Source organism: Scyliorhinus torazame, chromosome 1, assembly GCF_047496885.1.
Source record: "Scyliorhinus torazame isolate Kashiwa2021f chromosome 1, sScyTor2.1, whole genome shotgun sequence".
Lineage (NCBI taxonomy): Eukaryota > Metazoa > Chordata > Chondrichthyes > Carcharhiniformes > Scyliorhinidae > Scyliorhinus > Scyliorhinus torazame.
Genome location: NC_092707.1, coordinates 5,249,671 through 5,265,182, shown reverse-complemented (window position 1 = coordinate 5,265,182; position 15,512 = coordinate 5,249,671). Strand labels below are relative to the sequence as shown.

General features: G+C 53.5%; 1 protein-coding gene across 8 annotated transcripts in view; it reads right to left on the bottom strand.

Annotated features, from left to right (window-relative positions):
- pitpnm2 (phosphatidylinositol transfer protein, membrane-associated 2) overlaps positions 1-15,512 on the bottom strand; it is a 764,809-nt gene that overhangs the window by 521,451 nt on the left and 227,846 nt on the right. The window contains exon 1 of one of the 8 annotated variants that reach the window (XM_072515441.1): positions 13,465-13,781. The exons of the other annotated variants lie outside the window; for them this stretch is intronic. The gene's annotated coding sequence lies outside the window, so the exon portion shown is untranslated. Of the gene's footprint in view, positions 1-13,464; positions 13,782-15,512 lie in introns of those variants that run through there. 8 annotated transcript variants of the gene reach the window in all.

The following is a 15,512-nucleotide window of genomic DNA, read 5'->3' as shown; positions in this document are numbered from 1 at the left end:
TCTGGCCACCTTCCCTCCCCATATGAACGACGTAATCATCCCTTCAATCTCTCTAAAAAATGCCTTTGGCAGGGAAATCGGCAGGCATTGAAAAATAAACACGAATCGCGGTAGCACATTCATTTTAACCGCCTGTACCCGACCAGCCACTGACAGAGACCATCTCACCTTGCCAGATCAGCTTTCACCCTCCCCACCAAACTAGAAATGTTGTACCTATGGAGCCCCCCCAATCTCGAGCTACCTGCATCCCCAGGTATCTAAAGTGAGTCCCTGCCCTTCGGAATGGCAGCCCCCCCCCCCATCACTGCCCCCACCGCTGGCCGAGCCAGCACAAAATACTCACTCTTGTCTAGATTTAATTTGTACTCGGAGAAAGACCCAAACACCCGAAGCAGCTCCAATATTCCCCCTATTGACACACTCGGTTCCGACACGTATAATAACAAGTCATCGGCATATAAGGACACCCTATGCTTTCTCTACTCATCTTGATGGAGGGAGACACCGGATCTTGCCCTGTGCGGATTGGGAAAGGATTTGAATCTTCTTGAGGTTCAGTCTGATTCGGACGGGAGTCTTCCCTATCCCAGATTTTCAGGAGCAGCTGCTGGAGATTACACGTGGTCTCTTCTCCTCCAAGTTTGCAAATCTCTGCTGGAATTCCATCCACTCCTGCAGTTTTTCCATTCTTCAATGTTTAATGTGGCTTTGACTCAGCACGGTAGCACAGTGGTTAGCACTGTTGCTTCACAGCGCCAGGGTCCCAGGTTCGATTCCCGGCTTGGGTCACTGTGGGGAGTCTGCACGTTCTCTCTGTGGCTGCGTGGGTTTCCTCCGGATGCACCGGGTCCCTCCCACGAGTCCCGAAAGATGTGCTGTTGGGTGAATTGGACAATCTGAATTCTCCCTCAGTGTACCCGAACAGCCACCAGAGTGTGGCGACTAGGGGATTTTCACAGTAACTTCATTGCAGTGTTAATGTAAGCCTATTTGTGACAATAAAGATTATTATTATACTTGGTGGGAGTCGAAGAGTTAGGCGATTTCCTCAAATTCATCCTCATCTATGATTGTATCAATGTTTTCTCCAGCGAAGATTGATGTTTTCTCTGTCTCTCAAAAGGGTTCCGTCCTTACTCCGCACCAGTTTGAGGCCGAGAGTGTTGGTTCCATATATTGTCTTGGTGGCACTGAAGAAGCCCTGGGTGTCGTGCTTGTCAGTGAGGAGTTGCAGCTCCTTAGCTTTGTCAGTCCACCATTGGTTCTTGATTTCCGTAGTTCTTCTTTGTACCTCAGCCTTTGCCATTTGCTGGGTTGTCCTCTTTGCATTTTGCCAGATTTAGAGAACTTTCCTATTCATGTCGTTGAGATCTTGGATGGTGTGGTCATTCTCGTCAAACCAGTCTTGGTGTTTCCTGGTCACCTAGCTGATAGTTGTCCAGCTCTCTCCGGTTTTCCTCCATCCCAGAAGAGTGGACACTTTGTAGATTTTGGTGACGATATTGGGTAGGTTCACGAGTATGCTTGGCTCTTGAAGCCGCTCAACACTGATCTTTTTTCTGAGCTATTTCTTCATCTCCTCTGCTTCTGGTGGAGTTTGATAGTGGCCTGTCCAGCAGTCATCTGCACTGGTCATCGTTTTGGTGATGAGAGCTTCCTTTTGGTCTCATGATCGGACGATGACCGACAGTCCAAAGATGTGCAGGTTAGGTGGATTGGCCATGCCAAATTGCCCCTTAGTGTCCAAAACATTAAGTGGGGTTACTGGGTTACGGGGATAGGATGGAGGCGTCAGCTTAAGTAGGGAGATCTTTCCAAGGGCCAGTGCAGACTCGATGGGCCGATTGGCCTCCTCCTGTACTATTGGGATTCTATGGATTCGATGATCAAGGGTCGGGACGTAGGCCCTCAGGAACATTGTCTACTGGTGCATGGCGAGATGTAGATGGAGAGTCAGGAGGTGTTGATGCTGACAGGGAGCTGAGAGTTGGTTGACGAGTTTGTATTGATGGCAAATCCAATTGCTTGCACCCTGGGCTGAGCCTCAGGTTTTCCTCTCCAGAAGATGATGTAATCGCCATCTTCATCCCTCAGCTGCTCTTCGGGTCTCTCGCAGGCCAGCGGCGTCCATGTTAAAGTGCCTGTGTTCATGGGCAACAAGGGCAGTTCTCTGTTCTGGTTGATTGTTTGCTCAATATCCATGAGTTTAACTTTGATTTTCTGACCACAGGTAGATGAGACACCTGGAGACAGAACAGACATTTTTAGGGCACCTTTTCCTGCCCTTTCCCCATGCGGGGTGAGCAGAGTGGATCCTGAAGTGGGCTGCTCAGTCGGGAAGAAAGCTGCCAAAACACTTCTCCTGTTCCTATTCCAGGAGCACAACGACTGAATCGAACTCCATCGCCGACATGCTGGTCTGAAGCTAGGGGTTTAAGTGAATGGGCTAGGGTCTGGCAGATGGAATACAATGTTGACAAATGTGAGGTTCTCCATTTTGTAGGAATAACAACAAAAGGGATTATCTAAATGGTAAAATATTAGAACATGCCACTGTGCAGAGAGACCTGGGTATGCTAGTGCACGAGTTGCAAAAAGTTGGTTTACAGGTGCAACAGGTGATTAAGAAGGCAAATGGAATTTTGTCCTTCATTGCTAGAGGGATGGAGTTTAAGACTAGGGAGGTTATGCTGCAATTGTATAAGCTGCTAGTGAGGCCACACCTGGAGTAGTGTGTTCAGTTTTGGTCTCCTTACCGAAGAAAGGACGTACTGGTGCTGGAGGGTGTGCAGAGGAGATTCACTAGGTTAATCCCAGATCTGAAGGGGTTGGATTACGAGGAGAGGTTGAGTAGTCTGGGGACTGTACTCATTGGAATTTAGAAGGATGCGGGGGGATCTTACAGAAACATATAAAATTATGAAGGGAATAGATAGGATAGATGCGGGCAGGTTGTTTCCATTGGCGGGTGAAAGCAGAACTAGGGGGCATAGCCTCAAAATAAGGGGAAATAGATTTAGGACTGAGATTAGGAGGAACTTCTTCACCCAAAGGGTTGTGAATCTATGGAATTCCTTGCCCAGTGAAGCAGTAGAGGCTCCTTCATTAAATGTTTTTAAGATCAAGATAGATAGTTTTTTGAAGAATAAAGGGATTAAGGGTTATGGTGTTCGGGCCGGAAAGTGGAGCTGAGTCCACAAAAGATCGGCCATGATCTCATTGAATGGCGGAGCAGGCTCGAGGGGCCAGATGGCCTACTCCTGCTCCTAGTTCCTATGTTCTTATGACTTCTGAAATTCTCAGTCCTGTCTCCGTCACCGCTCATCCTATGGCTTGTTTGTATGGGGGATATGTTGGTTTTCTCTAGGTAGGCACCTTGTGCGGGAAATCTTTTAACATGGGAATGCCTTTGCACATCAGCAGACACATGGTCCTTGAAAGAAGATAGGTCCAGTTCCAGTGTCAAGAGAACCTCGACGCCGGGGATGCTCTCTACTGTTGCAGCCTTCATTTGCCATCACAGTTGTTGGTATCATGCGAGTACCTACCCTCTGATCCACCATTGAGGACTTCTTCATTCCAGGGATCATTCTTGTGAACCTCCTCTGGACCCTTTCAAAGGCCAGCACATCCTTCCTTAGATACTGGGCCCACAACTGCTCACAATACTCCAAATGGGGTATGACCAGAGCCTTGTACAGCCTCAGAAGTACATCCCTGGTCTTGTATTCTAGCCCTCTTGACATGAATGCTAACATTACATTTGCCTTCTTAACTGCCGACTGAACCTGCACATTAAGCTTAAGAGAGTCGTGAACAAGGACTCCCAAGTCCCTTTGTGCTTCTGATTTCCGAAGAATTTCCCCATTTAGAAAATAGTCTATGCCTAAATTCCTCCTTCCAAAGTGCATAACCTCACACTTTTCCACATAGTATTTCATCTGCCACTTCTTTGCCCACTCTCCTAGCTTGTCCGAGTCTTTCTGCAGCCCCCTTGCTTCCTCAATACTACCTGTCTCTCTACAGAACTTTGTATCATCTGCAAACTTAGCAACAGTGCCTTCAGTACCTTCTTCCAGATCATTAATGTATATTGTGAAAAGATGGTACCTCCTCAAAGAACTCTTACAGATTTGTCAGACACGACCTCCCTTTGACAAAACCGCGCTGACTCAGTCCTATTTTACCATGCACTTCCAAGTACTTCACAATCTCATCTTTAATAACAGACTCTAAAATCTTACCAATGACCGAAGTCAGGCAAACCAGCCGATAATTTCCCGTCTTCTGCCTCCGTCCCTTCTTAAACAGTGGTGTTACATTAGCCACTTTCCAGTCCCCTGGGATCCTTCCTGCCTCCTGTGATTCCTGAAAGATCGTCCACAATTTCCTCAGCTACCTCTTTTAGGACCCTGGGGTGTAGTCCATCCGGTCCAGGTGACTTATCAACCTTCGGACCTTTAGACCAGTCTATTCGTGTTTTATACTCCACTTGAGCCTCTTCCCATCTCTGCTGAACTAAATCTATCAGCATAATCCTCCACATTGATTCCAGACCCATGAAGTCTCAGGGATTTGGACCAAACTTTCTGCTGTTTACCACCAAGCATACCTCACCTCAGCTGAATCATTATCCCTCCATGTTGAACAGCAATTGAAAAATGAATTGTGGCTGGCAAGGGCACAGAATATCCTCTGGTTGGGAGGTCTACAACGCCCATCACCAAGAGAGTGACTTGGTAGAGCTACTACTGAGTGAGCAGGCCGTGCCCAGAAGGTGATGAGCAAACCAACAAGAGGGCAAAACCCACTTGACCTTGTCCTCACCAATCTACCTTTTGCAGATGCACTTGCCCAGGACACAATTGGTAGGAGTGATAGGAGACACATGGGGCACTATTCTCCGACCCCCCACCAGGTCGGAGAATCGCCGGGGGCTGGTGTGAATCCCGCCCCTGCCGTGTCCCGAATTCATCCGCCACCAGAGATTCGGCGGGGGCGGGAACCGCGCGGCGCCGGTCGGCGGGCCCACCCCCGGCAATTCTCTGGCCTGCGATGGGCCGAAGTCCCGCTGCTGTTAACCCTCGCCAGCCGGCGTGGATTAAACCACCTACCTTACCGGCGGGACAAGGCGGCGCGGGCAGGCTCCGGGGTCCTGGGGGGGGGGGGGGGGGGTGGGGTGATCTGGCCCCGGGGGGTGCCCCCACGTTGGCCTGGCCTGCGATCGGGGCCCACCGATCCGCGGGCGGGCCTGTGCCATGGGGGCACTCTTTTTCTTCCGCCTTCGCCATTCAATATGGCGGAGCCGGAAGAGACCCCTCCCCTGCGCAGGGATGCCGTGAGCGGCCACTGACGCTCCCACGCATGCGTCGCCCGGCGAAGACCTTTCGCCATCGGCTGGCGTGGCGCCAAAGGCCTTTCCCGCCAGCCGGTGGAGTGGAAACCACTCCGGCGCGGACCTAGCCCCTCATGGTGAGGACTTGGCCCCTAAAGGTGTGGAGAATTCCGCACCTTTGGGGCGGCCCGACTCCGGAGTGGTTCCCGCCACTCCATTACGCCGGAACCCCCCGTCCCGCCGGGTAGCAGAGAATCCCGCCTAAGGTGTCTGCATAGAGGAAACCAATACATCCCCCACAGTTCTTGAGGCACTCACCATGCTAAAAGGGATAGATTTAGAACACATCTAGCAGATCAAAACTGGACATCCATGATTCGCTGAGAGTCATCAGCAATAAAGTTATATTCAACCACAATCTGCAACTTATGGCCCAGCATATCCCCCACTCGACCATTACCACCAAACCACGGGATCAACCCTGGCTCAATGGAAAGTGCAGGACAGCGTGCCGGGAGCAACACCAGGCAGACCGAAAAATGGAAAACTGAGGTATCAACCTGGTGAAGCTACAAGAACAAAGAACAATACAGCACAGGAACAGGCCCATCGGCGCTTCAAACCTGCGCCAACCATGATACCTGCCCAAACTAAAACTGTCTGCACTTACGGAGTCCGTATCCTTCCATTCCCACCCTATTCATATATTTACAAATAACACAAGACTATTTGTCTGCCAAACCGCAGAAGAGGAATGCAATTGAACTAATTGGTTCACCATCCAACAAATCAAAGTCCTATAGTTCTGCCACACCCAACCGTGAATGGTGTTGGAAAATGAAATAATGGGAGGAGGAGGCTCCACAAGTATCCCCATTGTCAATAAGGAAGCCCAACACAACACTGACTCAGACAAGGCAGATGCATTTGCAATCATATTGAGGGATAGGTACGTGCAACAGGGCAAGGTTTACAATTGGGGGAAGGGTAAATACGATGTTGTCAGACAAGAATTGAAGTGCATAAGTTGGGAACATAGGCTGGCAGGGAAGGACGCAAGTGAAATGTGGAACTTGTTCAAGGAACAGGTACTACGTGTCCTTGATATGTATGTCCCTGTCAGGCAGGGAAGAGATGGTCGAGTGAGGGAACCATGGTTGACAAGAGAGGTTGAATGTCTTGTTAAGAAGAAAAAGGAGACTTATGTAAGGCTGAGGAAACAAGGTTCAGACAGGGCGTTGGAGGGATACAAGATAGCCAGGAGGGAACTGAAGGAAGGGATTAGGAGAGCTAAGAGAGGGCATGAACAATATTTGGCGGGTAGGATCAAGGAAAGCCCCAAGGCCTTTTGCACATATGTGAGAAATATGAGAATGACTAGAGCGAGGGTAGGTCCGATCAAGGACAGTAGCGGGAGATTGTGTATTGAGTCTGAAGAGATAGGAGAGGTCTTGAACGAGTACTTTTCTTCTGTATTTACAAATGAGAGGGGCCATATTGTTGGAGAGGACAGTGTGAAACAGACTGGTAAGCTCGAGGAAATACTTGTTAGGAAGGAAGATGTGTTGGGCATTTTGAAAAACTTGAGGATAGACAAGTCCCCCGGGCCTGACGGGATATATCCAAGGATTCTATGGGAAGCAAGAGATGAAATTGCAGAGCCGTTGGCAATGATCTTTTCGTCCTCACTGTCAACAGGGGTGGTACCAGGGGATTGGAGAGTGGCGAATGTCGTGCCCCTGTTCAAAAAAGGGACTAGGGATAACCCTGGGAATTACAGGCCAGTTAGTCTTACTTCGGTGGTAGGCAAAGTCATGGAAAGGGTACAGAAGGATAGGATTTCTGAGCATCTGGAAAGACACTGCTTGATTAGGGATAGTCAGCACGGATTTGTGAGGGGTAGGTCTTGCCTTACAAGTCTTATTGAATTCTTTGAGGAGGTGACCAAGCATGTGGATGAAGGTAAAGCAGTGGATGTAGTGTACATGGATTTTAGTAAGGCATTTGATAAGGTTCCCCATGGTAGGCTTCTGCAGAAAGTAAGGAGGCATGGGATAGTGGGAAATTTGGCCAGTTGGATAACGAACTGGCTAACCAACAGAAGTCAGAGAGTGGTGGTGGATGGCAAATATTCAGCCTGGATCCCAGTTACCAGTGGCGTACCGCAGGGATCAGTTCTGGGTCCTCTGCTGTTCGTGATTTTCATTAATGTCTTGGATGAGGGAGTTGAAGGGGTGGGTCAGTAAATTTGCAGACGATACGAAGATTGGTGGAGTTGTTCATAGTGAGGAGGGCTGTTGTCGGCTGCAAAGAGACATAGATAGGCTGCAGAGCTGGGCTGAGAAGTGGCAGATGGAGTTTAACCTTGAAAAGTGTGAGGTTGTCCATTTTGGAAGGACAAATATGAATGCGGAATACAGGGTTAACGGTAGAGTTCTTGGTAATGTGGAGGAGCAGAGAGATCTTGGGGTCTATGTTCATACATCTTCGAAAGTTGCCACTCAAGTGCATAGAGCTGTGAAGAAGGCCTATGGTGTGCTAGCGTTCATTAACAGAGGGATTGAATTTAAGAGCCGTGAGGTGATGATGCAGCTGTACAAAACTTTGGTAAGGCCACATTTGGAGTACTGTGTACAGTTCTGGTCGCCTCATTTTAGGAAGGATGTGGAAGCTTTGGAAAAGGTGCAAAGGAGATTTACCAGGATGTTGCCTGGAATGGAGAGTAGGTCTTATGAGGAAAGGTTGAGGGTGCTAGGCCTTTTCTCATTAGAACGGAGAAGGATGAGGGGCGACTTGATAGAGGTTTCTAAGATGATCAGGGGAATAGATAGAGTAGACAGTCAGAGACTTTTTGCCCGGGTGGAACAAACCATTACAAGGGGGACATAAATTTAAGGTGAATGGTGGGAGATATAGGGGGGGATGTCAGAGGTAGGTTCTTTACCCAGAGAGTAGTGGGGCATGGAATGCACTGACTGTGGCAGTAGTTCAGGCGGAAACATTAGGGACCTTCAAGCAGCTATTGGATAGGTACATGGATTACGGTAAAATGATATAGTGTGGATTAATTTGTTCTTAAGGGCAGCACGGTAGATAGCACAATTGCTTCACAGCTCCAGGGTCCCAGGTTCGATTCCGGCTTGGGTCACTGTCTGTGCGGAGTCTGCACGTTCTCCCCGTGTGTGCGTGGGGGGAAGAGCGCTCGCGAGGGGGGAAGAGCGCGCGCGAGGGGGGAAGAGCGCGCGCGAGGGGGGGAAGAGCGCGCGCGAGGGGGGGAAAGAGCGCGCGCGAGGGGGGGAAAGAGCGCGCGCGAGGGGGGGGGGAAGAGCGCGCGCGAGGGGGGGGAAGAGCGCGCGCGAGGGGGGGGAAGAGCGCGCGCGAGGGGGGGGAAGAGCAGCGCGCGAGGGGGGGGAAGAGCGCGCGCGAGGGGGGGGAAGAGCGGCGCGCGAGGGGGGGGAAGAGCGCGCGCGCGAGGGGGGGGAAGAGCGCGCGGCGAGGGGGGGGAAGAGCGCGCGCGAGGGGGGGGAAGAGCGCGCGCGAGGGGGGGGAAGAGCGCGCGCGAGGGGGGGAAGAGCGCGCGCGAGGGGGGGAAGAGCGCGCGCGAGGGGGGGAAGAGCGCGCGCGAGGGGGGGAAGAGCGCGCGCGAGGGGGGGAAGAGCGCGCGCGAGGGGGGGAAGAGCGCGCGCGAGGGGGGGAAGAGCGCGCGCGAGGGGGGGAAGAGCGCGCGCGAGGGGGGGAAGAGCGCGCGCGAGGGGGGGAAGAGGCACGCGAGGGGGGGAAGAGCGCGCGCGAGGGGGGGAAGAGCGCGCGCGAGGGGGGGAAGAGCGCGCGCGAGGGGGGGAAGAGCGCGCGCGAGGGGGGGAAGAGCGCGCGCGAGGGGGGGGAAGAGCGCGCGCGAGGGGGGGAAGAGCGCGCGAGGGGGGGGAAGAGCGCGCGCGAGGGGGGGGAAGAGCGCGCGCGAGGGGGGGGAAGAGCTGCGCGCGAGGGGGGGAAGAGCGCGCGCGAGGGGGGGAAGAGCGCGCGCGAGGGGGGAAGAGCGCGCGCGAGGGGGGAAGAGCGCGCGCGAGGGGGGGGAAGAGCGCGCGCGAGGGGGGGGAAGAGCGCGCGCGAGGGGGGGGAAGAGCGCGCGCGAGGGGGGGGAAGAGCGCGCGCGCGAGGGGGGGGAAGAGCGCGCGCGAGGGGGGGGAAGAGCGCGCGCGAGGGGGGGGAAGAGCGCGCGCGAGGGGGGGAAGAGCGCGCGCGAGGGGGGGAAGAGCGCGCGCGAGGGGGGGAAGAGCGCGCGCGAGGGGGGGAAGAGCGCGCGCGAGGGGGGGAAGAGCGCGCGCGAGGGGGGGGAAGAGCGCGCGCGAGGGGGGGGAAGAGCAGCGCGCAGAGGGGGGGGAAGAGCGCGCGCGAGGGGGGGGAAGAGCGCGCGCGAGGGGGGGGAAGAGCGCGCGCGAGGGGGGGGAAGAGCGCGCGCGAGGGGGGGGAAGAGCGCGCGCGAGGGGGGGAAGAGCGCGAGCGAGGGGGGGAAGAGCGCGCGCGAGGGGGGGGAAGAGCGCGCGCGAGGGGGGGGAAGAGCGCGCGCGAGGGGGGGGAAGAGCGCGCGCGAGGGGGGGGAAGAGGCGCGCGCGAGGGGGGGGAAGAGCGCGCGCGAGGGGGGGGAAGAGCGCGCGCGAGGGGGGGAAGAGCGCGCGCGAGGGGGGGGAAGAGCGCGCGCGAGGGGGGGGAAGAGCGCGCGCGAGGGGGGGAAGAGCGCGCGCGAGGGGGGGGAAGAGCGCGCGCGAGGGGGGGAAGAGCGCGCGCGAGGGGGGGAAGAGCGCGCGCGAGGGGGGGGAAGAGCGCGCGCGAGGGGGGGGAAGAGCGCGCGCGAGGGGGGGAAGAGCGCGCGCGAGGGGGGGGAAGAGCGCGCGCGAGGGGGGAAGAGCGCGCGCGAGGGGGGGAAGAGCGCGCGCGAGGGGGGGAAGAGCGCGCGCGAGGGGGGGAAGAGCGCGCGCCGAGGGGGGGGAAGAGCGCGCGCGAGGGGGGGAAGAGCGCGCGCGAGGGGGGGAAGAGCGCGCGCGAGGGGGGGGAAGAGCGCGCGCGAGGGGGGGGAAGAGCGCGCGCGAGGGGGGGGAAGAGCGCGCGCGAGGGGGGGGAAGAGCGCGCGCGAGGGGGGGAAGAGCGCGCGCGAGGGGGGGAAGAGCGCGCGCGAGGGGGGGAAGAGCGCGCGCGAGGGGGGAAGAAGCGCGCGCGAGGGGGGGAAGAGCGCGCGCGAGGGGGGAAGAGCGCGCGCGAGGGGGGGAAGAGCGCGCGCGAGGGGGTGAAGTCTAGCTCGAGGTGAAGAGCGCGAGCGAGGGGGGAAGAGCGCGCGCGAGGGGGGAAGAGCGCGCGAGGGGGGAAGCGCGCGCGCGAGGGGGGAGAGCGCGCGCGAGAGGGGGAAGCGCGCGCGCGAGGGGGAAGAGCGCGCGCGAGGGGGAAGAGCGCCGCGAGGGGAAGAGCGCGCGCGAGGGGGGAAGAGCGCGCGCGAGGGGGGAAGAGCGCGCGCGAGGGGGAAGAGCGCGCGCGAGGGGGGAAGAGCGCGCGCGAGGGGGAAGCGCGCGCGCGAGGGGGAAGCGCGCGCGCGAGGGGGGAAGCGCGCGCGCGAGGGGGGAAGCGCGCGCGCGAGGGGGGGAAGCGCGCGCGCGAGGGGGAAGCGCGCGCGCAGCGAGGGGGAAGCGCGCGCGCGAGGGGGGGAAGCGCGCGCGCGAGGGGGAAGCGCGCGCGCGAGGGGGAAAGCTGCGGCGCGCGAGGGGGAAGCGCGCGCGCTGAGGGGGGAAGCGCGCGCGCGAGGGGGGAAGCGCGCGCGCAGCGAGGGGGGAAGAGCGCGCGCGAGGGGGGAAGAGCGCGCGCGAGGGGGGGAAGAGCGGCGCGCGAGGGGGGGAAGAGCGCGCGCGGAGGGGGGGAAGAGCGCGCGCGAGGGGGAAGAGCGCGCGCGAGGGGGGAAGAGCGCGCGAGCGAGGGGGGAAGAGCGCGCGCGAGGGGGAAGAGCGCGCGCGAGGGGGGAAGAAGCGCGCGCGAGGGGGGAGAGTGCGCGCGAGGGGGGAGAGTGCGCGCGAGGGGTGAGAGTGTGGGGGTGGAGCTTGGGGGAGTAGAAGGAATGGGTGTGTGCGGGCGCACGCACATGTGGGTGAGAGGGATGAGTGTGTGAGGCGCACGCACATGTGGGTGAGAGGGATGAGTGTGTGCGGCGCACGCACGTGTCGGGAATGAGAATCCCACTCTCCAGCACCACTGCCAGCTTTAGATGAATTTGTGAGCAAAAGATCAGCATTACTCCCACCATTTAAATGACAAAAAGTCAAGACTTGGAAGTATTTGTTGAATAAGAGAACATTTTAACTATCATAAATGCATGAAAATTCATTGAAACGTTTATTAAGTTGTTTTTTGTAAATTTGTATCTATTGTGGCTTAACTCTTCAATATAATAAGAATGTTTCTTCTGGATTCCATTTATATTCTGAGAAGTCGAAAGGGTTCCATGGCTGGAAATGTTTGGCAAATGGTGCTCTACACAAAAGAAGAGCAGAACAAATCTTAAAAAAACAAAGAAAAGTACAGCACAGGAACAGGCCCTTCGGCCCTCCAAGCCTGCGCCAACCATGCTGCCCGACTAAACTACAATCTTCTACACTTCCTGGGTCCGTATCCCTCTATTCCCATCCAATTCATGTATTTGTCAAGATGCCCCTTATACGTCACTATCGTCCCTTCTTCCACCACCTCCTCCGGCAGCGAGTTTCCAGGCACCCACGACCCTCTGTGTAAAAAAACGTCCCTCGCACATCTCCTTTAAACTTTGCCCCTTGCACCTTAAACCTATGCCCCTAGTAATTGACTCTTCCACCCTGGGAAAAAACTTCTGACTATTCACTCTGTCCATGCCCCTCATAATCTTGTAGATTTCTATCAGCTCGCCCCTCAACCTCCGTCGTTCCAGTGAGAATAAACCATGTTTATCGAACCTCTCCTCATAGCTAATGCCCTCCAGACCACGCAATATCCTGGTAAACCTCTTCTGTTACCCTCTCCAAAGCCTCCACATCCTTCTGGTAGTGTGGCGACTGGACTGATGTCATGGTTGTGTTGCCATTCACTGACTGACCACTAGGAGTCTCATTAATACATAAGTGAATGTTAGAGTCAGGTGACCTCAGACTGACTCGGGAGCTGGGAGATAGTGATTTGTGCATGTTCATACTGTTATTCATATGTTCTTTTGTTTATATTCGACCCACATTTAATGTTAATAAATTGTTTATAGGTTTAGCTACAAGTGTTCTTGTAATATAAATCAGGCCATCAGACAAGAACATTACAACGACCAGAACTGAACACTATATTCCAAGTGAAGCGTAACTAAGGTTCTACACAGCTGCAACACGGAGTCGTCAATGGAGGTAATAGAAAATAAAATATAAACAGGCTCTTGGATATTGCAATTTAGTTAGAAAAGATGTGAAGAAAATAAACACAAGTGGGCCTGAAATAGGCTGCAAGCACTCCCAGCACAGATAGACAGATGCAGCCAGCACATTACTACCAACAATAAGGAGTTAATAAATGTAAAACTAGTACACTGCCAACTCATCACTAGACAATCTATAATACTCAATGTCACCTAACATAATGTTTGTAAAAGAAAAAGTCTTGAAAGAAATTTCCCACGGAATCTTACAACTCTTCCTTGCTGAGTTACCCTCTCTGAGAAACAGCTTGTAAATGAGAGACCTCAAGCAGAGACCAAAACTGAAAGGTCTTTTTGTATTTGTTAAATTATATTATTTACTTCACGGGCCTCTAGATTTCAGATCAGGAAGGTTACATTTGGGCCTGAACATTTGCTCAAACTTTAGTTTCTCCTCCAACACAAATGCAGTAGTTTCTTAATTAATTTTATTAGTAATTATTGCCACTTATAGTAATTTATTAGTAATTATAACCAATATAATGCCAGAGTAAGTATGGTTCACATTACATACTTCATCACCTCTAGTGTGAGCAAGTTGTTTTAAATTTTAATTTGACATAAAATTCTGTAAGAGAGATAGGTCACCCTGATTGCTGTAAAAGACCACACGTTTAACTCCAGCACTGATAGATTCCACTGTAGTAAAATAAATTACCTTTCAAACGCATTTGAAGCCTTGCTACTCGAGCATCTTCATGGATTCCTTATGGAGCTGGAGGTGCTCCTATTTTACTCCATTGGTGGTGAGATCACTCTTTATTTACATACCGCAGACCAGAGGGATGCAATCAGACAAGTATGTCACTTCAACTAGAATGACACCTTCAGAAAGAATACGGATTCTCTTCCCTGCTGGAACCATCACCTCAAGTTGCCGTGGAGAAAGGAGCTGATGAGGGGCCTGGAGCTGCGACGATACACTGTCAGTCAGTACAAGGCAGGAACACCACACATCTCACTGCAACCAGGAGCTCCCCTCAGCTCGGCAGCAATGACTGCGTCCGTGATCTGTATGCAAAACCAATCAGCAAAGTACGCAGCTATTTAAAATAAAAAGGCTCCTCCTCATACACCGATGCATTTTAGTTAGATTCTAGCCAAGAATTGCATTCTTCATTTTAAAGTGGAAGAAGAACATTAAGTTGAATAATAATGCCAATACTGGCAGGTCATTTAATGGGCTGATTTAATATGCAAGGACACAGATTATTTTCCCAACGGTGATCAAATTTCACCTCCATCGGCAAACAACTGGTTTGTGAACAGAGCCTTTAAATATCACATACGTGCATCAAACTGATCAAGTTATTCAGCCAATACTTTCATCCTCAAACATCAACACTGGTTTTTGCCCTCGGTCTGGTTTTGTTCCCCTCCAATGAGCATCTAATGCATGGTTTTGCTCTGGTTGTTTTGCCATTAAATCACATACAGCATCTGGCTCAATCTGGAGTGACTGATCCTTGCACAATATGCAAGTCTCAACCCACAAAGACTGGTGCCTAAAGCCAAACTCAGAGTAAAAGAAACGTACGGACTCCAATGACCGTCTCTGTTGCTTAGCAACTCAGATGTGGTCTTGGTATCAGCAGATTTAAATAGTCACTTCTCAAAACAAAACAAATGAAAGTTTTCAGTGGGTGCTTTTTGTTGCTTTAAATTGGTGGATTTTCTCATAACAAAAAGCAGAAAATTCATTATTGCAGTGAGTTAGTTTTCTGCTCTCCTTCAGTCTACTCTGCTAACAGAGTATCAGGGTCTGGCATGTACAGGGTTAACGTGGGACTCAGTACAGTACTGACCGTACAGTGATGGAAGAGATCACATGACCTGCACAGAGGGGTCAGTCTAGTGTTGGACAGAGCCATGTGCACACGCAAGCATGGAGACAGCTCCTAGCTTGAGCTTTTGTAGATAGTTCTTGTAGTTAATAAATACAAACTTAAATGTAACTATTGTGACGACACCCTGGGCTAATGCATGGTCAGTTCCAGCCCCACAGGCCCCAGGGTCCCAAGGCAAGTGAATTAACCAATAATTTGTCTAAAGTTTCCGAGATCTTTGGCCCTTGACTGATCCAATGACTTACAAGGCACCAGATTCGTAAGTGAAACACAACAACTGTCCTTTACCAGCAATAAAGATAAGACCTCACAATAGAATAACGGGCAGCTAATCTACTACTCTGCTTCTGGTGGCAGCCATGGAGTGAGTGGTCGCACACAGGGCAGCTCTGGCTCGAAGGTGTTGGTTTGGGCAATTTGTACCTGCTGGTGGGGTAGCTATGGCAGGAAAGTGGTACGGAAGGTGCAGAGGGAGAAGGTCTCCCCAGGATTGGTATGAATACTGCAGGGGACCTGTGGCGCAGGAACATTTCTGAAAATGGCGGAGGGGGAAAGGTCATCACCAGTGGGAAAGGCCCAGATGGAGCAGTTGATGGGCTTTATCAAGGAGGAATTTTGTCAGCAAAGGAAGGAGATGCATGGGGACTGGTCGAAGGCCATCGAGAGAGCAGGAGCACCTCTGTGAGGGCCGATGGACCAAGTGGAGAAGTGCCTGGAGGCACAAGGGGTGAAGGTACGAGGCGGAGACGGTGGTGTCTGACCAGAGCAACTGGATCGTGCCCTTGGAGGCTGGGGTGGGGTCCTGGGAGACTTATGCAAGTCGCTGAGGGTGAAGATGGACAAGCAAGAAAACAGGTCC